This window comes from Podarcis muralis, chromosome 6 (assembly GCF_964188315.1).
Source record: "Podarcis muralis chromosome 6, rPodMur119.hap1.1, whole genome shotgun sequence".
NCBI classification, from domain to species: domain Eukaryota; kingdom Metazoa; phylum Chordata; class Lepidosauria; order Squamata; family Lacertidae; genus Podarcis; species Podarcis muralis.
In genome coordinates, this window is record NC_135660.1 from 81857284 (window position 1) to 81882287 (window position 25004).

The 25004-nt window shown below is 43.2% G+C and overlaps 1 long non-coding RNA gene across 1 annotated transcript in view; it reads right to left on the reverse strand.

Moving 5' to 3' along the window:
• Nucleotides 1-3595: 3595 nt before the first annotated feature.
• Nucleotides 3596-25004, reverse strand: part of LOC114597069 (uncharacterized) — a 43354-nt gene continuing 21945 nt past the window's right edge. The window contains exons 3-4 of the long non-coding RNA XR_003706693.2: nt 7242-7345; nt 3596-4956 (exon numbers count right to left, since the gene is read on the reverse strand). This is a non-coding gene — a long non-coding RNA (uncharacterized LOC114597069). The remainder of the gene's footprint in view (nt 4957-7241; nt 7346-25004) is intronic.

Here is a 25004-nt window from a genome sequence, read left to right on the forward strand (position 1 = left end):
ACAACCTCCCAAGGGAGACCATTCCTCTGTTGATCAGCTCTTACTGTTAGAAAGCTTTTCCTGACGTTTAGTCGGAATCTCCTTTCTTGTAATGTGAAGCCATTGGTTTGACTCCAACCCTTCAGAGCAGGAGAAAACAAGCTTGCTCCATCTTCCATGTGACATATTTGAAGATGGCTGTCACATGCTACATGCATGTGACATACAGCACAGTTACAGCAAAGTGTTGAATCCTTCTTGGTGGAAAACATGTACAGTGGTACCTCGGGTTAAGAACTTAATTGTTCCCGAGGTCCGTTCTTAACCTGAAACTGTTCTTAACCTGAAGCACCATTTTAGCTAACGGGGTCTCCCACTGCCGCTGCCACACGATTTCTGTTCTCATCCTGAAGCAAAGTTCTTAACCCAAGGTACTATTTCTGGGTTAGCGGAGTCTGTAACCTGAAGTGTCACTAACCTGAAGAGTCTGTAACCCGAGGTACAACTATATTTTCCTTAACAGTGGTCAGCAAACATTTGATCACACCCCGATTTAATTTTTGTACCTAGGAACGTAGGAAGCTGCCTTTACTTAATTCGACCATTGGGCCATCCAACTAGAACTACCCACTCTGACTGGCAGCGACTGCCTGGAGATGCCGGGAATTGAACTCAGGACATTCTGCATGCAACATTGATGCTCTACCTCTGAGCGTTGGTCCTTCCCAAAGTAAAAACTTGGAGGCACAATCTATTCTTCCAGCTGGCAGTTTGCCATCCATTAAACATTTCCCTAGATCCTAAAGTAAATATAATATAAAATTACCAAAGAGTCTTGTGGCACCTTGCAGACTTACATGTTTATTAATAATTTTTAATCTTTAAGATGACACGTCTCCTGCTTTTGCTGCAAAAGACTAACATAGCTACTTCTCTGGGAATAATACAAACTGTAGTTCTATGAGCAATTTTCACCCCAAAGTTTCTTCTCCATCTTTGAACAGCAGTATCCAAAGACACTCATACTTAAACTACACAGTTTTCATAATTCACTACCAAAAGAGTGAAAATATATGCCGTCAAATGTCATTGTCAGCTGGACTACCTTAAAAAAAAGAGAGAAAGTGCCTTCCTGAGATTTCTGTCAGCCCCTGGAGTATTTCTGATATTCAGCCTTTGTTTGTTTTCGCCAATACATCATTGTCTAAAATTTGTAATTCTCTAGCTCACAGCTAGAAAAATCCCCAGTCGCTGGGGTAATGTTTGAAAACAAGAGCATCTTAATTCTTTTCTTTTCATATCAGGAAATCTCTGCTATTACAGATTATTTATTCATGATGGTCTCTCACCTTTTCTGCATTTTATAAATGTTTCGGGTGATATGGAACGTGGGGCATAGTTTAAGTCTAACAAGGATGTTCATTTGGCAGGAATCCCAGTTTTGAAAAGAAGCACTTTCCCCCATTTCAGCTTCTGGAAACCTCCCAATTTTACTGTCTGCCTGGATCTTTAAAAATAAAAACGGGGAAACTCTCAAGTATCCAGCAGGTCCCAATCCATGGGTGAAAGTTGAAGGAGTGTGTGGAAATTAGCATCCTATAATGTCACTCTCATTGCCAGTTGGAACATGATTTGAGACTAAGGGTTTCATCCACCAATAATAACATGCATCTATGATATCTTCCAAGTGGGGTTTACACGGTTGAGATGTGGTCCAATTATAAATACATTGCTTTTGAGTATGGAAGTCCCATGATTAATAGCCAGGTGAAAATGTGAATGCAGCGAGACATGTTTTCTTAGCATTCTGCTGTACCATTGAGTCTTCCTCTTTTTTAAGAGCTGCTATCATTTTTGCTGCGAGGTCTCCAGTTCCTGCGAAGTTGCATTAAAAATAATAATCGTATCAAGCTTTTCTCAGGATGCAAATTAAAACAGAGCCAAAACCGGGGATGAGTTTCACATTCATCCATCCACCCCATTTCTCGGGAACTACTCACAAGTTTATGTCCTTGGGGGAATTTCTGGTTTGTTTTGTTTTTAAGTACAGGTATTGAAGTGCTTCAACAAAGAATAATGGGGCTGGGTCGGAGAGCATGGGCAACGCTGCTTCATTTCTCCTCCAAGATACCACCATCAAATCTAATTGGCTACATAGGTCTATGATGTCATCACATCCACAAAATTCCAGACCTGCTGAGTTAATGCAGCGAAGCCCTTTTCTGAAAAAAATAAGGCAATGAAGCAGCAGCATTTTGGAGAACAATGTAAACATTAAATTCACACACAAAATCATAGAAGGCAGGGGAGTGCCTCTTCTTGCATCCTTCAAAAGGCAACTTTCCCCTAAAAATGCTGACTTCTAAAAAAAATACAGTAGAGCACTAATGAAGATGCAGTGATGGGGAAAGTGTTATATACTGAACTTTGGGCACGCAGTTGTTAAAGGCACCAGGCCCTACCTACAAAAGAAACTGTTTTCCCCAACTTTGTCTCCAGTTTTCTTTGGTCTCTATCCCATCACAAGCACAGTGAATTTTCAAATCAAGGGAATCCCTAGAGCTAAAACTACCACATTTGTTCTCGTTTTTTTTACCTGAGGCAAAGAAGATGCTCAAGTATCAGCTCCGATTTGCATCACATTTAGACAAAGTCTTTAAATACATGCACATAAATACACTCAAGTCAAGTCATCCAAATTTAGAACATCCCAGGGTTCAACTTAGGGACAATTCACACATTACATTTTTGGTATCCAGCTAAGGGCAAAATGAGACATTCAGCTGCAAATCTGAGATTGCTGTGCCCATGTTTACCTCATATGTGCAAAGAGAGAGGGGGGACATTTGTGGAGGGTTGAAGGTCCCTCAGTTCCCCCCCACATACCTTTGGGCTATCAGTCCCCACCCCGTCCCCAGATATTTTCCATCTAGTCTGCCTCCCAGTCCCAGTTTTCCTGGTCCTAAGAGCCAGATAGATTGGCTTGGGTGGGGAGGGTTCCATTTTGCACACAGGCCTGAGGTTCCACAGCCTCTGGTTGCATACGCTTCAGGTTACAGACGCTTCAGGTTACAGACTCCGCTAACCCAGAAATAGTACCTCAGGTTAAGAACTTTGCTTCAGGATGAGAACAGAAATTGTGTGGCAGTGGTGCAGCGGCAGCAGGAGGCCCCGTTAGCTAAAATGGTGCTTCAGGTTAAGAACAGTTTCAGGTTAAGAACAGACCTCTGGAACGAATTAAGTACTTAACTCGAGGTACCACTGTACAGGTCCTTCAGACCACTGGCAAATTGCAAGTAGGGGTTTTAAGAGAATTCTGATGGAAATGGTAACAGAAATGGCGGGTGTTTCAGTCTCCAATGATAGGCAATTGATTACAACCTCCTTCCCTTCTGCAGCACTGTGTTTCCTTTGCATTGAATTGAATGGGGTAAATGGAAAGAAGCAGAAGACCCAGCAAAGGAAGAATGGCTACAAAAACTTATGGAACATGCAGAAATTGCGAAACTTACCAGAAGAATAAGAAATCAAGATAACAAACTTTTTATAAAAGAATGGAAATGCTTTATTGAATATTTACAGATAAACTGCAAACAGATAAAAACAATGGCAGGATTATCCTAATAACCTGCAGGTTGATAAGAGTATATATTTAAAGTAAATAATTAAATGAGTAAATTAAATGAATTTGGATATGCAGAATAGATATTAAAAAATTAATTTAAGGAACTGCAGAAAGAGGAGGAAGAAAGTCAAACAGGGAGAGGGAGATGAATAACGTAGTTTGGGACAGAGGATAAAGTGCAGCAGATCAGAAACATCACTGCATGCTGAAAAGGAAGCGCGAACCACTGTGCTTCTCTTGCAAAACAACACCCAACATATTACATCATATTAAGGCGCCCATTTCATGCACCTGCCCAGGCTATGTCCAGGGCAAGTGTCCACTGCCGAACCATCGCTACAGTGCTAACTGTTGGCTCTGAAATAATGGCATACATTGCAAGAGGAGTGTCGACAAAAGGCGACAAGCTCTGAAATAATAGTGCTGCAGCAGATATTGCATTATAAAACATGTGTCACATTTTCCCGTGCTCACAGTAAGATTTCAAATATTTATAAAGCTTCACCTTTCCCCAGAAGCTTTCTCGCAGCAGACCTGAGTTCATATGTAGGTGAATCATCTCTCTACAGCTAAGCCACAGAGCATGGGCGTTTCATTGTTCTACAAGAAAATGGGTGGTGGAGAAGATAAAACGGTCTTGGAGGAAAGAATCAACCAATAACCACTCCCCATTCCACTTTGAACAGGACTAAAACCCTAACAAGTGGGCACTTGTGGTAAAGACCCCTTTATCCAGCTGGGAAAACCTGTCAGAACAAAAATGTCTGCAACTGTTTCCGGAAAGTGAAGGTGAAACCACAATTCTTTGTCTGAGAGGGATGCTGTCATGGAAGCTTGCAGACAAACGTGATGAGGGTCAATACAGCTAAATGGATTAAACAGCAGTGTATCCCAATGAGTCTGAAAATAAGCGTGAGGAAAGAGGAGGGAAATTGTGCCACACACACACACACACCAAAAACTGAGGGACCCCTGAGAAGCATTTAATTGGAAATGTTCAGCAGGTTTAGGGGTTGTTTTGGGTACAGGATGTTATTTGTTCAGATGCACAAAATATGGTGATTTTGAGCTGAATAGAAAAAAAGAAGAAAATATTCAATAGAAACCTAGTCAAGACGACTCATTTTGGTCAGCAAAGTATTTCTTTCATTGTAGCTTCCCACCCTTTATTTTTAATAGACTAAATCCCCCCTCTCCTTATTTCTCCAATGTCACATCAAGGTCTGAGCATGTTCTTTCCCTCGTGATGAACACAATATTTGCCAGGGAGCCATAATCTAGCATTCTGAAATGGCAAAGAGAAATACACAACCCTTTTCCACTTGGCTGCATGTATTCCTTTCAGCTTTGCTCTGGAAGGGAGAGAGAAAAGAATTCATTTCTTATGTCAATCTTAGTTTTCCATCTCTCTCAGCAAGCGAATGCTCTTGCACACAGCCACGACAATGAATGCCCCACCAGAGATTTCACCTGAGACGAACGACTCACTCCCCGCCCCAAACTGAGCTTTCTCTTCCCTTGGGTCGTCTCCTCCCCCCACCACAGACATGAATCCCAGCTCAAGATGTATTTACTTTTTGTGTGCTGGTTTTATACTGCTATAGAGATCTCAAAGAAGAAAGTCAATACTAGATTAAAGATGTGTTGAATCATACGCTGGGTTTACTCATCAGCACCCTGTTTGCTACACACACACACACACACACACACACACACACAATCATACAGACATGGAGGCAAGCAGCCTTGAAATCCCCCATTCACCTATTGTATAAGCATAGGAATTCTCCTCTCTTCATTGTGGGGGGATTAATCTTCTTCAATAATGTGCTCTCCCTGCTTTCTCTAGCTATAAATGGGAGATAAACCATTTGGAAGCTGAGGAGAGGTGCCTTTAGGGAATCTGTGACCTCTGTCCTAAGCGAGAGACGGATTTAGGGGAGAAGGACTGGTTTGTTCGCACTGGGCACAGAGCCTCAGGGGTGCTGTAGAAGGTGCCACAACTATGATGTAGAAGGCTAGGGCAGGGGGGCACCAAATATTGGCATCACACAGGGTGCCACTGAAATTTGAGACCCCAATGTCCGCCATTGTAACCAGCCTTGTCCGTATCCCCTTTAAGGCTGCCATTAGTGCCTTTGTGACCTCAGCATGCTGTTACCCCTATCCCCATTCTCACCTCAGGCCTATTTAAAGCACCCTTGCGGGGTATACATCCAGCTCAGAACTCAGAAGCAAGCCAGGTTAGGGTTGTGCGCATTTGAGTGTCTGTGCTTGAAGAGAAGGTTTGTATACTGTATACCCGATGGGTGTGTTGCATCACAATCCCCTGTGGGATTCCTGTTGCTAAGGGCTAGGCTATTAGGTGGTGGGTGGTGGTGGTTGAGGCCCAGAAGAGAGAGAGGCCAAGCATTATGCCATTCACTTATGAAAGACCATTTCCTTCGCTAGCGTCTTGCCAACTGCAAGGTGGTTCTTTTAATGAGATTCAGAAGCAATACAAACACAAGTGAGTGAGAAGATTAAAGATTTTATTCTAAACAGCAAGCATGATATAAATTACCAAGCAAGCACCTTGATCTGCCACTGGAAAGCCCTCAAGAAGTGGCGAAGTGACCCCGAGGTAGTCTCAGGTTGCACGAGCTTCTGAGAGCTATGCCCCAAAACCATTCGATTTATAGAGAGCTAAATTGTTAGCCTACGTGCCTTGCCCAACTAGCTAGTACAGATTATTAATTAGCTAGCCCCCTCTTCCAATACTGCACAATCCTCCAAACAATGTCTAACATCAAAGAAGGTCAGAAGGTGCCCTGCATTATCACTTCTTCCTTCCACCAGATTATACATTAAAGGCTGCTCTCAGCCATCAAAGAGTAGAACAAGAGCTAGAGGGGAAATAAACAGAAGCAGGAAGAGATGACCATGTCAGATCACTTGTCTCTTCAAAATACAATTGTCTTCCAGATAGATTGCCCCTACAACTAAACCCTCTCAGACATTTAGATCCTCATTTGGGTCCCTCTTGCCAGTTCCATCACCCTCAAGAGTGGAAGCCCCTAAGCTGTGGAATTTCCTTCCAGAAGAAGAAGAAGAAGAAGAAGAAGAAGAAGAAGAAGAAGAAGAAGAGGAGGAGGAGTTTGGATTTTATATCCCACTCTATCACTACCTTAAGGAGTCTCAAAGCGGCTAACATTCTCCTTCCCCTTCCTCCCCCACAACAAACACTCTGTGAGGTGAGTGGGGCTGAGAGACTCCAAATAAGTGTGACTAGCCCAAGGTCACCCAGCAGCTGCATGTGAAGGAGTGGAGACGCGAACCCGGTTCACCAGATTACGAGTCTACCGCTCTTAACCACTACACCACACTGGCTCTCCCACAGAGATCTGTGTGGCATCTTCTCTCTCTCTCTCTCTCTCTCACACACACACACACACACACAACCTATTATCCTGATCATGAATCATTTTATTTACTTTTTATTTTTATTTTCAGATTGTAAGCTGCCCTGGATCTTATGGTGCAAGGTAATAAGAAATGCAAAGAATATATATATTTCAGTGGTCTTACATGGGAGAAAATAACGAGTGCAGTTGGGTACACCTCTGGGATGGGAGCTAAGCTACTTCTGGCCTCTTACCAGCTTCCCGGGTAGCCTCTTGAAGATGAAGGCTATCTGCATGGTCTCATCATTGTGTTTATGTTTTCCCCTGGTAGTGCTGCAGCAAGAGGCAATGTTTCAAACTGGCAGAGAGAGGGAAGGAGAAAGAGAGAGAGAGGGAGAGAGATGTCAATGCAGATGCTTGTCCATTTTAACACTACATTGTGCGGGGCTGCAACAATACCTGGACCACATCATGCCTTTACTCTGGCAAGCGATTAGAGTGCTACAGCCCTCCATAAACATTTCCCCTTGATTTTCTTTGCTCTCTTCTGCCTCTCTGAAACTGGTATCAATTTTTTTTTGTTATGCCGCTTCCAAAATCCATTATATTGAACCATCTGTGAATAACAAGTACAGGATGACCCACTTCTGCTGTATAGCCGTTCTGCTAATTATCTACAAAAATATGGATGGGTCGCCTGCTGTTGAAATTGTTATCAGGCACCAGAAGGTAATTCTCAGTAGTAAGGAGGAAATGGTTGGGAGACATTAAAGAGCCAGCTACTTAAAAACATCTCCGGGTACTTCGTCTTTCAGCAGAGTCTAAAAGGATGCTTGTAACTATGCAAAAGGAGAAGCAGACCTGTGGGCTTGTTGCACCAATGGCTTCATTTTGGAGCCTCTACACTGCCAAAGACAAACACCCAAAGCAAACTTCCCCACACAAACTGTGGTAATTGAACAATGTTGGTTACCTAAACATGATTACATCTAGCTGCTAGGCTAGAAACAATGTGATTCCCCCCCCCCCCTTTCTGTCCCTTATATTTCATAGAATCATAGAATTGTAGAGTTGGAAGGAACCCTGAGGGTCATCTAGTCCAACCCCCAGCAATGCAGGAATCTTTTGCCCAATGTAGGACTCAAACCCAGGACCCTGAAATTAAGAATCTCATGCTCTACCAACTGAGCTAGAACCTATTCCAAAATGTAGCAGTGCCATTCATATAACACTGACATAATATGTAGTAAAAAGGTTATTGAGCTACACCTGAAACAATTTCACTTCAGAGATTTCCTTTGAAAATTTGGATACCAAATGTTTTTGTTCAGATTCCTGCATTGCAGGAATCTACGATTTGAAATAGTCTGAATGACTGTGCGTCAACATCTGGTATCCTTATCACGGACTCTGAACATGTTTGTATTTGTATTTTTTCCTTTATCTTTACTGTGGTACCTCGGTTTTTGAAGGTAATCTGTTCTGGAAGACTTTTCGAGTTCTGAAACGTTTGAAAACCGAAAACTCAGTACGGAAGCCTCAAAACGAAAAACTCAATATGGAAGCTGTGTGGCATGTTCGACTTCCGGTACGTTTTTGAAAACTGAAGCATATACTTCTGGGTTTACGCCGTTTGAAAACCAAAATTTTCATCAATGGATACGTTCAAAAACAGGTATTTTGTTTTCTTTATTCATCCTATAATTTTATCTCTTTGTCATTACTATTTAATATTATTCTTTAAAATACCCCATGATATTTGAGTACCTGATATCTGATAGTATTTTACAGTTGGCAAGAAATGGTACTAGTATCTGACAGCATTTGATAGATGATATTTGCTTGGTACCCAACTATATATGGGAACTGGTATTTAATGACATTTAGTGGTTGACAGCATTTGATGATTGGCAGGAAGATGTATTTAATATTTGAAAAACGAACATGGAATGGTATTAGTATCAGGCAGGAGTTGATAACACACAATGGTATTTAGTATTTGACAGCTTCTGGGACTTCAAGCTGGATGCTGCAAAAACAGATATCAAAACACTCAAAGTTTTGTTAAAATTTCACATTCTAAATGTGAATCTGAACAATGAATTCAAAATTTCACATTCAGTTGCACATGGTAGAAAGTTTTGGATATCTGTGAATATTGATTTCTGCTCTGTTGGAGCAGAAACAACAGACTTCAAATCGCTTTGTAACTCAGTGGATGACCTTGAGCCAACCACCATGTCACAGTCTAACCTGACTCCCAGGGTCACTGTGAGGATGAACTGGAAATAAGGTATTGCGGTTCTGTTAGCTCTTTATAGGAAGGGTAGACTACGATTGTGATAAATAGATTCTGTGTCATACTACTGACATACAAGGCATGACCCCAAGGCTGTGTACATACGACCTTTGTATTCTAGAATTCTTCCAGCGGAGACTGCGTACTTGTTTTTTCTATCTTGTCCACACACAATCTAGATCCCTTGCATAGTTTTTGCCCCTGAAAAGCAGTTCTTGAGAAACCGGCTCCATTCTAAAAATAAAAGCTGGTTGCAGATTAATTCTACATTACCCCACAGTGTGTCTATTTGAAAACAGATGCAAGCAGTCCCGGAAATGAGCAATGTATCCACATGTGCCCAATGATGTTGTGGGTGGGTGTATATTAAGGTCGCAATCATCGCTTCCTTTTTCATTCACCCAAGGCATGTGCAGGGAGGAAAAGGCATGGATAACACAACCAAGGGGAGGGTTTCAAATGCATATCAAGCCACCGCACCCACCTTTGCCAATGAGCAGGATCTAGAATCAATCTAGACTGAAAGCCGCATGTTGAGGACAAGCACAGATTGGGAAAAGCTACCTTTTTGTGCTGCAAGTGGCCAAGTGCGTATGCAGCCTAAATTAATCTAACCGGCTTCCACTAAAGAGAGAGCGTACCCGTGAGCAAGCGAGAGAGATAAATGGAATTTAACTAAGGCAAAAAAATGGAAGAGAATGTGGAGGGGTGCTATTTAGATGAATTACCTGAAGGAATGTCAAAGGAAGTTCAAATAAAAGGAACTTATAGAAGAGCAGCAAAATTTCTCTATCATTTGGGGGGGGTGGGGGGTGGGGGGGTGTGTTTGTGTATGTGTGTGTGTGTGTGTGTGTGTGTGTGTGTGTGTGTGTGTGTGTCACATGTGTCAAATCGGCAGACTTTACTTAGAGCAAACTCTGATGCACATTTTGAGTGTCAGAATGGTATTGCTACACAAAGAGAGTTCTCAAATAGCAACTGAGAGTGTCCAACTGAGAGTTGTCCCTTCAACCCTTTGCTGAGTATGCAGACGTCTGAGGAGGTGACATTTGTGTGGGGGTCCTGCTGCTAAACCTGAGTGACAGCAATGCTGCCTCCCTTCATTTTGGTGCAGATGAGGAAAGAAAAAAAGGCACCTGGGAGTGCAAGTCACTGCTTCCACCAACACACAAAAACAGGATGAAGGAATCATAGAACTGTAGAGTTGGAAGGGACAACGAGGGTCATCTAGTCCAGCCGCTTGCAATGCAAAAATATTTCACTCAGGGGTGCCGAATTGAATAAAATATTGTGTGTGAAGGGGTGCTCAAGTAATCAATCACATGATGCAGTGCATGCTCACCATTTGAATGGCAATGCCCATCAACTGGGGTAGCAGCCCTCTCAAAAAAAACTATACGGGTGCCGGAGGGGCCCTAGCCCCTAGCAGTTGGCTCCTATGCTTTTGTTCAAGCCCACAATCCTGAGATTAAACAAGTTGAGGGATTTTTTTCCCCTGAGGGGGTTAGTCCAGGGGTCAGCAACCTTTTTTAGCCGTGGGCCAGTCCACCATCCCTCAGACCATGAGGTGGGCCAGACTATATTTTGAAGGAAAAAAATGAATGAATTCCTATCCCCCACAAATAACCCAGAGATGCATTTTAAATAAAAGCACACATTCTACTCATGTAAAAACATGCTGATTCCCGGACCGTCCGCGGGCCAGATTGAGAAGGCGAATGGGCCACATCCGGCTCCAGGGCCTTAGGTTGCCTACCCCTGGGTTAGTCCTACCTTTTGAGCTCAAAATGCCTGTTCCTGAACATTCAGCTCAACTCTGTTTTGAAAATTCGCCCTATGCAGCGCAAATCTGAAATGGCACAATAACACCACAGGATTAGACCCTGCAAAAGCTCCTGTTTCCATAACGGACAAAAGTCCACAAGTCTCTCTCCAAGGCTCCTGCTGCAGTCGCAGCATCTCCATTAAGCCTTTTAACTGCAACAGAATCATCACGAAAGCCTCTTCTTTAATGGCTTAATCTCACTAAAATAGGAGTCTCATTCCCACACCTTCTCTTCCCCCCACCTAAATGTTTTAAATGGCAAGGGTTAAAAACAGGCAATAAAGGATGGAATGCCCTTCCCGGCCATCTATTGCAATCACGGGGCCAGAAGGGCGAGCTTTGGAAGTCCTCGGAAATACAGCAACACATTTAAAAATCTATAACCGGCGATTTAACAAACCGCTAAATAAAGGAGGCATCTGATTATATAAAATTGCCAGGTAGATACCAGGAATGCTATTACAGCTTCCAATCATTTGCAGCCTACGTTTCACTCCAATAGCCTCTATTCCCCCCCCCCTTCCAAATTACTCTTTCAGCACTCTTAAGGACAGAAGAACTAAGCCTTGAGTGGATGAGGCAGGAAGAGGGAGAAAGTGTTCCTTATTTGTAATTATCTTCATTATTTTACACCCCATAATATGAAGTGTTTTAGTACCCCGACAATCTCAAAAGGCATTCTGGTGGACCCCAGTCCAGAGCTCACGGCATTCAGGGGATTCCTCGTTCCCCTTTGAGAAAGGAATTTTCAGCACACACAGAGAAAATTTTATTTCATTTCACTTTTAATTTGTATACTGCCTCTCTATATTACTATGCACAAGGCGGCTTACAAGCTGAAAGAGCAACAGAATAGACAGCAGAGATCACATGCATAATAACAATCTGATCCAATACGGAAAAGTCACAAAAGCTTTAAAATAAACACTTATATCAAATAAAGCAATATTCAATAACCCATTAGAATATAATAGTAAACAGTCAAATTAAATATTAAATAATTAAACAGCTTACACTTATCAGTTACAAGAAATTATTACTAAAATATAATGAATAAAAAGAACAGCTAGTCACAATGCATAAAATGCCACAAAACATACAAAAACATATAAAATGAGTCAAACCTCCCTGCTCATAAAAGAAGGCCCTATATGCAACATGGTTTCTTTAGATTGTGGCCATAGGGCTAGCATAATTGGCAGTCCTTCCAGTAAAAGCTCTTCTTATTTGCTTCTAAGGCTGAGTGAAAGCTCACCCTCCATCTTGTGTCCTCATTCAACACGAGAGCTGTTCAAAGATCTATCTGGTTGGTGGCTGCCATTTTAGATTGCTCGGAACATTCCATATTGAAGGGCATTTGGAGGGAAACAAAAATGGGAGTCCTTCTCAGTGAAGAATGCCACTTTTACCTAAAATGCCCCTTATAATGCGGTACTCAAGGAAAAACAACATGGTGGCTGCCAGCTTTAAAGAGCCCCAGTAAGTAAATAGAGCTGACTCCCAGGCAAGAGTATTGCAGATATTAATATTGTGCAGCCTGAAGCAACTGGGTGCATAAAAACTGACTCCTTTTGGAACAAAACATTGTCCAGACCAATAAGTATTGTTCAAAACTTTACTTGCATAACTTACTTCAAAACAGAGCAAAAACATTCAAGGATTCCTCCAAAAAATTCCATACCATATCTTGTGGATGTCCGGCACAGGCTCAGCATCTTACAAGAAATAAGTTTACTTCTTCCAGAAATCAAAACTGTTATCTCTCTGTCATTCCAGCCTGCATCCTGAAGAGCCATTATCACATCCTTTGTTGTCTCTGTATCGTCCAGAGAAAGACTAAAGAGGCAACTCCCTTCAAGATGAAGTTTTACAATTGAATACCCTCAGTCATTTTAGGTTAAACACTCACATGTAAAGAGCAGAGAACAACAGCTAATTATATCAACTCAGAGCAACCCATCTAATATTAAGCACTTTAATACCATGGATTTCAATGGGATAGGGTTTTGTTTTGTTTTTTGCTTTGGATTATGTCACTTATATATTATCTGAACACTTTTATAGACAATGCACCATGTGTTTTTTGAGCTATGCAGAATTCTTAATTCTGATGAATGGTTCTATGTAAGTAAAGTGATATGTTGAAACGTATCCTGCAATTTCTCAAAAGTGTTTGCTCCTTAGAAAGAAGCTTTCATTTGTCTTCCTCATTCTTTGGATGTTTTAAAATTTCAGTGGGTGTAGGACTCAGTTTACCGTATAATTGTGAGGTGGCTGAGGGGTGTCCCCCCCCCCCATTAAGCATCTGTGGAGCGTTCTGCAGCCTTCCCAGCTGCCTAATCTGAAGAAGAAGAAGAAGAAGAAGAAGAGGAGGAGGAGGAGGAGGAGGAGTTTGGATTTGATATCCCGCCTTTCACTCCCTTTAAGGAGTCTCAAAGCAGCTAACATTCTCCTTTCCCTTCCTCCCCCACAACAAACACTCTGTGAGGTGAGTGGAGCTGAGAGACTTCAGAGAAGTGTGACTGGCCCAAGGTCACACAGCAGCTGCATGTGGAGGAGCGGAGACGCGAACCCGGTTCCCCAGATTACGAGTCCACAGCTCTTCACCACTACACCACACTGAAAAAGACCCATTGCAGGAATTACCTCATTATGTCTTTCCCTATGTTTTAATTGAAGCTGGGGAAGCCAAGCAGTCTCTCTACTGAGCATCTGAGATCAATATGCCCACTAACTTTGTTTTATGTATGTTTTGTGTATGAATTTCTTTAAAGGTAAAAGTTTTGAAATCCAAAACTTTGCTCAGGAAAAAGGGGTACCAACCAGGTCAGAAACGGTCCATGTTCTACCCTCTTACATCAAGTTTCCTGCCCCAAACCCAGTACTGGCTCCTCAAAATCATATCTGGTGTACGGTGAAACAACTTACATCTGCAAATGGTGCTGAATTTCCCAGGTTTTGCATCTTCTCTGCTGAATAGGGAAAGAACTCCCCTTTCACCTAAGAACACAAATCCAAAATTCCTGGAAATGCAGAAATAAAGTGGGGAAAACAAACATTCTGCAAGCTACTTTACCAGCTGGTCAGAGCAACTGCACAGCAACAGCCTGGCCATTCCTTGGCACCTAAACAGTGGCTATTTCTTTTTGAAACCATGACATTCTGCTCCAAATGATTGCTTTGCTCAATGCTGAAATCAATTAAGCACAATAAAAATATATGTCACCCAGGCCAGTAATTTATGTAAGAATAATAAGTGATTAAAATCACTGGGCATTACCTTTCACACACACAGTAGTCGTTGCCAGCAGGCAAAAAGGATACAATTGAATGCTTTCGTAGGGAAGAGACTGGCTACAAAAAGCTTGCTTCCCCCTCATAATGATGTTTCCACACACGGTGCTAGGTGTAAATGAACTCATTGGCATAGAATTATACAGCAAATCAATTCATCTCATTAGTTGGGGAGATCAGCGAGGTGCTTTCAGCTCAGAATAGTTTGGAGAGAAACTGCAGCATTTAAAGGACAGAAGCTACAGGCCTCTGTTTCCAAATAAAATTGTGGATAGTTAGCTGCATGGCAGTTACTAATCAGGACACAAACGCAAACCCACGAGGACTCAAGCCTTTTTGTTGTCTTCAGGTGCCCTGATGTTTAGACATATACTACACAAAATCTGGTAGCACACGTTCAGTATCTATTCTAGGCTGCATCAACAGAGGTCTAATGTCCAGATCAAGGGAAGTAATGGTACTGCTCTCTTCTGTGTGGTCAGACCACACCTGGAATACGATGTCCAGTTTCTGGGCACCACAATTTACGAAGGATATTGACAAGCCAGAATGTGTGCAGAGGAGGGTGACCAGGATGATCAAGGATCTGGAAACCAAGCCTCACGAGGAACAGTTGAGAGAGTTGGGTATGTTTAGCCTGGTAAAGAGGAAACTGAGTGGAGATATGATAACTATCTTCAAACATTTAAAGGGCTGTCACTCATTAAATGTCCTACCCTCTGCAGCACGAAAAAGCAAGCTTGCTCCATCTTCCATGTGACACCCTTTTAGGTATTTGAAGATGGCTCTCCTATCTCCTGATCAAAGATTTGATGTTGGCTATGGTGTGTTTGAGGGCACAAGGAGAAGGGGGCGACAGAGGATGAGATGGTTGGATACTGTTTTCGAGGTTCCCAGCATGAGTTTGACCAAACTGCGGGAAGTAGTGGAGGACAGAGGTGCCTGGCGTGCTCTGGTCCATGGGGTCACGAAGAGTCGGACACGACTAAACGACTAAACAACAACAACAACAATGGTGTGTTTACTGAGTGTATGAGCAAAACTGGGCTCATTGCCATGAAATGTCCAGCTGTGGGGACCCATTACTCTGAGACCACAGACACGCTTAAATGACAATGATGCTCCGACACTATTCATGTGAGAAAAGTCTTCCAGAACTGACTTGAGGACCGTCCCGATTGAAGAACACAGTCTTGCCACTCTCCTCTGGTTCATGGTACTCTTGTCTCCTCAGCCCTCTGCAGAAAAAGATTCCAAAATAAGGTGGGGCTCACTGTGTTGCATTAAGGCTTCAGCTACAGCCAGACACTTGCAGAGACAACATCTCGTTCAGTTACCATAGTAGGACCCTGGGAGTTCTCAAAGAACTGCTTCCTTATATGACTGCACATATATATACAGGAATTCCTCTACATTGTTCCTGTTTCAGTTCTTCAAGAAAAAGGAATCCAAGGAAAGAGATGGAGGGGCTGGAATAATTTTTAGCAAACACTTTCCTGAGATCTCAGAATTACTGAAAAACTGATTACAGATAGGTAGCCGTGTTGGTCTGCCATAGTCAAAACAAAAAAATTCCTTCCAGTAGCACCTTAAAGACCAACTAAGTTAGTTCTTGGTATGAGCTTTCGTGTGCATGCACTGTATCTGAAGAAGTGTGCATGCACACGAAAGCTCATACCAAGAACTAACTTAGTTGGTCTTTAAGGTGCTACTGGAAGGAATTTTTTTGTTTTGAAAAACTGATGCAATGTTTTTGGAGCTCATTCTGGTACATATTAAACTCGATTCCTCATCTAAGTAAAGGATAAAGCAAATGCTTAAGCTTTGAGAAAATGAACTTCCACGGACCTCCTCGTGCTTAAAATTCATACATACTTATGTCATTCACCGGATGCAAACAGCACCTTGAAAGACTAAACCCTTTATGGTTAAGTAGTAAAGGAACAAATGAGTTCAGGATGCCAGCAATCTGCAGAGTGGGGGAAAACCCTGGGGAGACTTCTTTATAAACTTGGAGTTGTTCCTTTGACATCTACTTGTGCAGTTTCTACGAGAACAAGACTGATCAAAATTTGACCTTGTGACTCTGTAACACTCAGTTTTCAAAAGGAAACAGCAACCATATTGATGTGATTTTAAAAATGCAGGAAGTGCAGGCGAATGGAGTTCATTACAGGCAGGGTAAAATAAACACTCAGTCTGCCAGCATGTGAGACCAGCTACACTCATCTTCAGGAGCCTCTGTGCTTGCTGATTTCGGAGAGCTTATGGCAGAAGCTAAAACCACCCTCAACCTTGACCAGTAATCTTCAACCTCTTTTGGTCTGTGGCTCCCCATTAGCCCAAACCTGGCCACACAGAACCCTGAGGCAAGGGCTGCAGATACAGCCTCCATCTCTCTCTTCCCAGAGAAGATAGCTACAGGCCAAAGGAACCACTATCCCATTTTGCATTTGGGTTCTTTTTTTTGGGGGGGGTTGCATGCCTGGTTATTTATCTTTCCTAGCTGGAGCATATAGCGCCCGCGGGGAAATTTTACTCGCAGCACCGAAGCCTACAGAATATCACAAAAAGGGGAGGTTGATTTGAAAATGCACATTTTCTGCCATTACCCCTGCACTGTTGAATGCTCATCCCTCTGCCATACATAAAACATCACCCATCCACTGCTTTCGACAGCTTTTTGCACAAATATAAGATGGCGGACACCTGGATTGCCAGTAGTATATGTGAAAAGGGTCTAGGGTCTAAGCAGACCACAAGCTTAGCATGAGTCGACAGTGTGATGCAGCTGCAAAAACAGCTAATGCTAAAATTTTAATGGTAGAAGTTTGAATTGATCAAACCAAAATGCAGAAATGCTGGCAGGAAAATGGTGGGTTTGAGAAGAGCAAGCGGAGAGAGACAATGGGAAGAAAAGAGTGGTTTTAAATTATGGCCGAAGTTTGAGCAGAGCAAGTGAGGGCAGCACGTTGATGGGAAAAGTGGTTTCAATAAAGCAAGAGGGGAGTTGGGAAAAGTTCTGTTGTGTTACCTTTTGGTGTTATCTTCTGTGTTGGACCCATCTCTGCTATTTCTCCTGATCAACTGGTACCTCATCAACTGAATGTACAGTTGATATACAGGGGTGGGCAACCAGCATAATCCCAATCACCCTTTATGTGGATGCAGTTAAGATTTCCAAAGGACTGTGCTTGAAAGTCTTTAAATATCACTACAGCACTATGGGAAGACCCATGAATAAGACATGGGTCTTCCCACATTTTCATGGCAGTCCTGTACCTATGCAAATTTGCTACAAGGATTTGGTATTGCCTGGTATATCCTGGAACAGACAGCTATGTTTGCTGGATTCAGGCTCACCTGGGCTACACCCTAACGTGGAATGTCTTGGAAGGAGGTTCCTCTTTTGGTTATGAAGAAATTTTCTTCAGATAGCCTTGTTCACAGCATGGAATGCAACGTGTGAAACAACCCTCCATGTTTCTGTTTTCACACATTCAGAATACAAAAGTGTGGGCTGATGGGAGTTGTAGTTCTAGACATCCTGGAGGGCACCAGGTTGGTGAAGGATGCTATAAAGGAATTCAGCAGCAGGATATCTATCCGTCCTTGATCTGCTCAGTGCCACTTAGAGCACAAGCATTCAGGACCTGATGGAGTTTTCTATAAACCTCTGCCAGATGGCGGGAGGTAGAAGCCAAGAGAATTTGGATGGGATAGAACTTTGTTAGAAAACAGAAAATTATTCCTGTCATACACATGGTGTGTGGATGAACAAAGCAAACAACTCATTATGCAACGTCAGAGCCATGTTTTGGTTGCTTATTTCTCTGTCTGCTCCCATTCAATATAAAAAATCAAGACAGGAAATAGTTTTGTTTGGTGATTTTCATCAGCATAAGGTGGAAAGGTTAGGAAAAAACACTCACTGAGCACCATGATTTCAGTCCTAATCTCTCTCTCTCTCTCTCTCTCTCTCTCTCTCTCTCTCTCACACACACACACACACACACACACACACACACACACTACAGTTGTGTTTTCTAAAACAACCACCAAACAGAAATATGAAAGGCAACCATGCCTTTTATGTACAATCTAGTTTGGCCCCTATAGGAAACCAAGAAATCTGACTGCTTTGACTGAGGGCCAAGCTAGACATGATTGTAGCAGATATTTTGCCCCAATCAAGTGAAGGATTGTTCCAATTTTAAGGGCAAAGTGGGTGTGATAGCAAATAGTGCTAAACCATTCATCCCATCTCCCCAAATGTTTTTCTGCAAGCAATGCTTCCTTCTTGCATCAGAGTTTGGCTGAGGGAAAAGTCGTGTCAAGGAGCACATTGCTGGGAAGGTTTAGCATTCCTTTTCGTTCCCTGCTCTGCTCACCTCATTTGTTCTTGAAATCAAATCCCCACCACCACCGCTTTCTAAATGGAGTGCAGGAAATGGAGTTTTAAAGTGTTAGTCCATTGGTTCATCTGATTCGATGTTGGCTATACTGAGGACAGGAGCAAGCTGACCGTAAATCACACCTTTCAAGTTCGAGTTAACTCTTTATTAGCATGAGCAAGATCTGCACAAACTTGGCAGAGTGCTGGGCCTACCTAATGAGCACAGCAGCTCATCCCTGGTAGGTTTTGCCACATGCATCAGTTGCTGAGACTGAGTCCCCACAGCTGTCTAAGTCCCCCTCCTCTCCAGGGCTTTTCCCAAGCAATTGGAGACTGCGCCTGCCTGAAGCCAATCTCTCCTCTGCCCTTTTCATGCCTCTTCTGGTTCTGGGAGACAAGAGGGGATGGGAACTTGTCGCAGCAGGAGGGGGAGACACACCCATGACTCTGCGTCAACTTAACTTATCTCTGCCTCTTGGCCTCCTTTCTCCCATTCTCCTCACAGTCTTCTCCTGCTGACCACTCATCATTGTCCCACCACCAATCCCCAGGCTCTGAGCTTTTTTCCCTTGGGGGTTCCCCAGCTGGTTCCTTCCACCATTCCTCTGCGTCCAGCCAGTCCCTGACTATTGACCGGTAGCAGATCTCTGGGGTTTCAGAGAGGGGTCTTTACCAGCCAGGGGTTGGACCTGTGACCTTTGCCCCTTCCACCGTGGGTCGCTTCCATTATTAAACACATGGATCTGTCCTCATCACCTCTAATTGGGTGGAGAGAATATGTAATTCAGCTGCTGCAAAATGTTAGACATTTTATTCCAGGATTAGATTAATCTAGGCAGGAGAGTCAGTGGTGCCCCTCATCTGTTTCGGGCCCATAGTACGAAGCAGTTCCCACGGCATTGCCATATTGCATTTATCTGGGTGTCCATCAATATGCAGAGGATACCCAGCTCCACCTCTCTTTCAAATCAGAACCAGTGAAGGCGGTGAAGGTCCTGTGTGAGTGTCTGGAGGCGGTTGGAGGATGGATGGCGGCTAATGGATTGAGGTTGAATCCTGACAAGACAGAAGTACTGTTCTTGGGGGACAGGGGGCGGGCGGGTGTGGAGGACTCCCTGGTCCTGAATGGGGTAATGGTGCCCCTGAAGGACCAGGTGCGAAGCCTGGGAGTCATTTTGGACTCACAGCTGTCCATGGAGGTGCAGGTTAATTCTGTGTCCAGGGCAGCTGTTTACCAGCTCCATCTGGTACGCAGGCTAAGACCCTACCTGCCCGTGGACTGTCTTGCCAGAGTGGTGCATGTTCTAGTTGTCTCCCGCTTGGACTACTGCAATGCGCTCTACCTTTGAAGGTGGGGCTACCTTTGAAGGTGACCCGGAAACTACAACTAATCCAGAATGCGGCAGCTAGACTGGTGACTGGGGACGGCTGCCGAGACCACATAACACCAGTCTTGAAAGACCTACATTGGCTCCCAGTACGTTTCCGAGCACAATTCAAAGTGTTGGTGTTGACCTTTAAAGCCCTAAACGGCCTCGGCCCAGTATACCTGAAGGAGCGTCTTCACCCCCATCGTTCTGCCCGGACGCTGAGATCCAGCGCCGAGGGCCTTCTGGTGGTTCCCTCATTGCGAGAAGCAAAGCTACAGGGAACCAGGCAGAGGGCCTTCTCGGTAGTGGTGCCCACCTGTGGAACACCCTCCCATCAGATGTCAAAGAGATAAACAACTACCTGACATTCAGAAGACATATTAAGGCAGCCCTGTTCAGGGAAGTTTTTAATGTGTGACATCTTAGTGTATTTTTGGTCTTTGTGGAAGCTGCCCAGAGTGGCTGGGGAAACCCAGCCAGATGGGCAGGGTACAAATAATTTATTATTATTATTATTATTATTATTATTATTATTATTATTATTATCATCATCATCATCTGGCCAGGCAGCCCCATAACCTATGGTGAGGCATTAAGCTTGAGGCCTTCAACCTGCGTTTGTTATATTTATAGTAGACAAGAACGCTTGTTGAATGGCTAGCTGTGCTAATGCTAACTGCTTCCAGTGACAGTTTCTTGGCAAGAGCGGAGGTTGAGAAGTTAACATCCGTACATCATGCAGGAACAAGTTGCAACATAAGTAAACAAGAGGCATTATAGTGGTAGCACTTCCTGATAACATTACAAGAGCTAAGGATGAGGGGGATTCCTCTGAGCCATTTCATTAATCCCTTTCTTCCCCTTTCCTGTGCAATTCCACAGCTCTTTCCCTTTTAATTCCACAGCTTCACCTTAAAATTTCACTGCAGGCAAAATGCAGCGGCAACTCTAGTCCCAGATCCAATTGTCAGTTTCACTCAGCGCATGGTGAGAGACATTTTTTCCACAGCATCAAACTCCCAACTGGACAAACAGAGAGTTGGAGGAGAAATTTGTTTGGTCTATATTGTAAAGCAAACCAACCTAACTCCCCCAGTGCTAAATTTATATGCAGATTGGGATGCAGCTATCAATCAGATAATTTACTCTTCTCAGTTTTGCAATGCAGTTTCAGTTCACACAAAAAATGCATATTTATGGAGGGACATGAATTCATATTTGAGAGAGGGGTCCATTGGAAAGAATACACAAATGTGCATTTTAGGGGAAGGATGCACACAAAAAGCTTACAAAATGGGTACGATTCAAACAGATGTGGAAATTGTGATAACTGAACTTAAGATAGGGGGAGAGACAGAAATTTACAGAAACTAAACTTGACAGGCTCATCCAGCCCTAAAACCATATGAGCAACTTTGTCAAGAAATGTGAGGTCAACCTTTTGAAATAAATAGATAAAGAAAAATTGCATAATCACCACATTTTGTAGGGGCAGATAAGATACAAATTTAATGACGACAGAGGCCTGCTTTCAACACCTCCTGATCTTAGTCCCTAAGAGGATGTTAGCACTAATATATCAGGTCCTACTATATCTAGAGTAAGAAAATCCAGGTTATGTGAACAGGTGGGCAACCCAGTCACCAGACTGATGGAAGAATGGTTTCACCTTGAGAAAAAGATAAACACATATACTGCAGCTTTTTCACTACTTTAAAAGTTATTTAAGACAATAGTGCAGGCATAGGCAACCTCGGCCCTCCAGATGTTTTGGGACTACAATTCCCATCATCCCTGACCATTGGTCCTATTAGCTAGGGATCATGGGAGTTGTAGTCCCAAAACATCTGGAGGGCCAAGGTTGCTTATGCCTGCGATAGTGCAATGGAATCAAACCCCAGCCCAAGTGCCAAGAATAAACCATGAGATCTCCAATGTCTGGTGAAATTTGCAAAAATTAACAGTGATGTCCTCTGTAGCTGGTAGACTTGGGAAGTTGGAAAAATATATATCTCATGCTATTGTTTTATGAGAACAAAGCATTTTGGGAACCTAGGAATTGACTTAAAAAATCAAGTTTCTAATGGCAAAAAAGTCTTACTTTCTAATTTGATAGTGGCAACTAGAGCTGCTTTCTCTAAATACTGGAAACTCCCCTCAGATTCCTAGAATGTGGGAATGTGTCATGTCAAGGTGTAGAATCAACCTCTGGGTTGGCTCACGGGAGCTATGTAGATGCTATAGAGAGTAGCAAATGTCAAACTTTACTAGAATTATTCAAAAATACGTGAATGGTAACCCATTTCCTTTCTTTTTAACAAGCTGATAACCCCTCTTGTGTCAAATGCAGTTTTTGTCTTCATTTGTTGGATTCATGGGCCATCTTCAAAAAGTAATAGAAAACAAAATTTCCCTTTAGGCAAAATATGGACACAACACTAATACTGTAGAACTCTGCATCAATATCTTCTGAGGAAGGTTTCAAGAAGACTCAACTCACGACTTTTTCGTTCTTGCATTTTCACCTGGTGTGCATGACAGAGTCCTCTTCTCTTCTCTTCTCTTCTCTTCTCTTCTCTTCTCTTCTCTTCTCTTCTCTTCTCTTCTCTTCTCTTCTCTTCTCCAGCATATGATTCTGGTCTGCACCCAAAGGGGGTTCACTCTGGAGAGGACTGGAGGCAATGGACTTATGCTCTTCAACTGCTGAAAAGAAAGCAATGTATGGTGCAATGCCTTGTATACACTTACTTGGAAGTACAGTGGTGCCTCGCAAGATGAAATTAATCCATTCCGCGAGTCTCTTCATCTTGCGGTTTTTTCGTCTTGCGAAGCACGGCTATTAGCGGCTTAGCGGCTATTAGCGGCTTAGTGGCTTAGCGGCTATTAACGGCTTAGCGGCTTAGCGGCTTTAAGAAAAAGGAAACAAACTCGCAAGAACTCGCAAGACGTTTCGTCTTGTGAAGCAAGCCCATAGGGAAATTCGTCTTGCGGAACGACTCAAAAAACGGAAAACCCTTTCGTCTAGCGAGTTTTTCGTCTTGCGAGGCATTCGTCTTGCGGGGCACCACTGTAATTCCTACTATGTCAAATGGGATTTGTTTCTAGGTAACCGCACACGGGATTTCCACCTTCAAAGATGAGACGAGGAACAAGAATCTTTTTCTTCCATTATGGCATATAAGCGAATGGGCGGCAGCATTACATGAATTAGAGCGCATGGGTTTTTTTAATAGTACTGCCAACTCTCCAATACAGAACCATGATATATAATAGCCTACAATAAACAAAGAATGGAATTGGGAGAAGGACGAGATGATTCTCTTTAAAAGGAAGCTGGATTAGATTTGCAGCAGAGTGTAAACTGGGAGAAATGTTGTGAACTGAAGATAAGATTGGGGGGGGGGGACGACCCAAAATTGACAGATTCATCCATTCCTACCCACTGGAAAACACTTAATAAATAGAGAAGCTTGCTATTTCACTCGAACAGAATACCTAAGAAGGTTGTTAGCTATTTTTAAACACACTTTCAGCTGCATGCACTCTGTCCACAGTGTGGAGTGTAAGTTTTCATGTCTGCAATGAATTGTTTGCATTTGGCCATCACAAGCTGCCGAGCCATTTGTTCTCTTGCAGGGCCAGCCCTGTCACGAGGCAAAGTGAGCCTCATGGATCAGAAGGCAGATTGGAGGGGAACACAGAATCAGTGGCAGCCTCTGCCCATCTGTTTTTCTCACTGACTCTCCTCCAGATGTATCTATCAGTTTGCCCACTCTCTCTGCACCTTGTTTGGTCGCCCTTCTCACTTGCCCCACAACTGCCCTACTCTTCTCTCCATCTTCTTCGCTCTCCCTCTGTCCCTAACCACTCACTCGCCTCCCCACCCTGCTCAGCCCTTCCCACCAATTGGCCCACTCTGTCCCCCTCTCCTACCCGCTTCCTCCACCAATTTATTTACCGGTACCTGCCTAGTTATGCATTTAGTTGGAAGATTTCTGACTTGCCCATTACCATAATGTCCCAGTGTAGCTTACAACGATCTCATCAGAAAGTTTTTAAAATCACATAGAACATTTCCAAAACAAAACTTGCTCCCTCCCCTTGCATTGCTTGCTTGCTGTGATCCCACCCACCCCCAAACCCACCCGCTCTTAACATCTGGTGAGAAATGAGGGTGGGGCATTTGCTGGTCCACCACACCTTGGACAGGGCCTGGTAGGACCAGGCTTAGGTTTAGGAAAATCCTTGTTTCCCTCAGGTATCCCTGAGATGAGGAGTTGAAGTGAAGAAAGAATTGCTGCCTGATTCCTAGGGCTTTGTACCCTACAAGTACTTGAACCAAACATCTGGCATAAGCTACTGTAGCCTAAAGTCCTTTTGGTCTGAGTCATTTGGTAAAAATAGAACAAAATATATATTCCCTGTGCAAAGAACCAAGAAAAACAAAGTAGGAATTCTGCAGTGGAGAACTACTGCTATATGTGTGTTTCAAGACGCATTTATTACACAACACATACCTAAGCAGTTCTCCATGACCAAATCTTGAGTGAGCTGTTTTTCTCTTCCTGCCCAAGTCTCCGAAAATGTGTGACGCACGGCTGGGAAAGGTTAAGTCAGCCTGCAAGGAAGCTCAAAGCAGGAAGTACAGATTGTTACAGACATGTGGACCACTAGCCAAACCATCAACAGCACGACTGCTCCAGTTAACTGCTTTTCATCTCAGAAGTGTCTCAATGCTTCCTTTCCTGCCTTTGCCCTGCAGCTAGTTGGAAGACAGGCCTGCTCTTTTCACTGAACGTGTGATGAAGATTGCTGAGGTTTTAACACGACTAG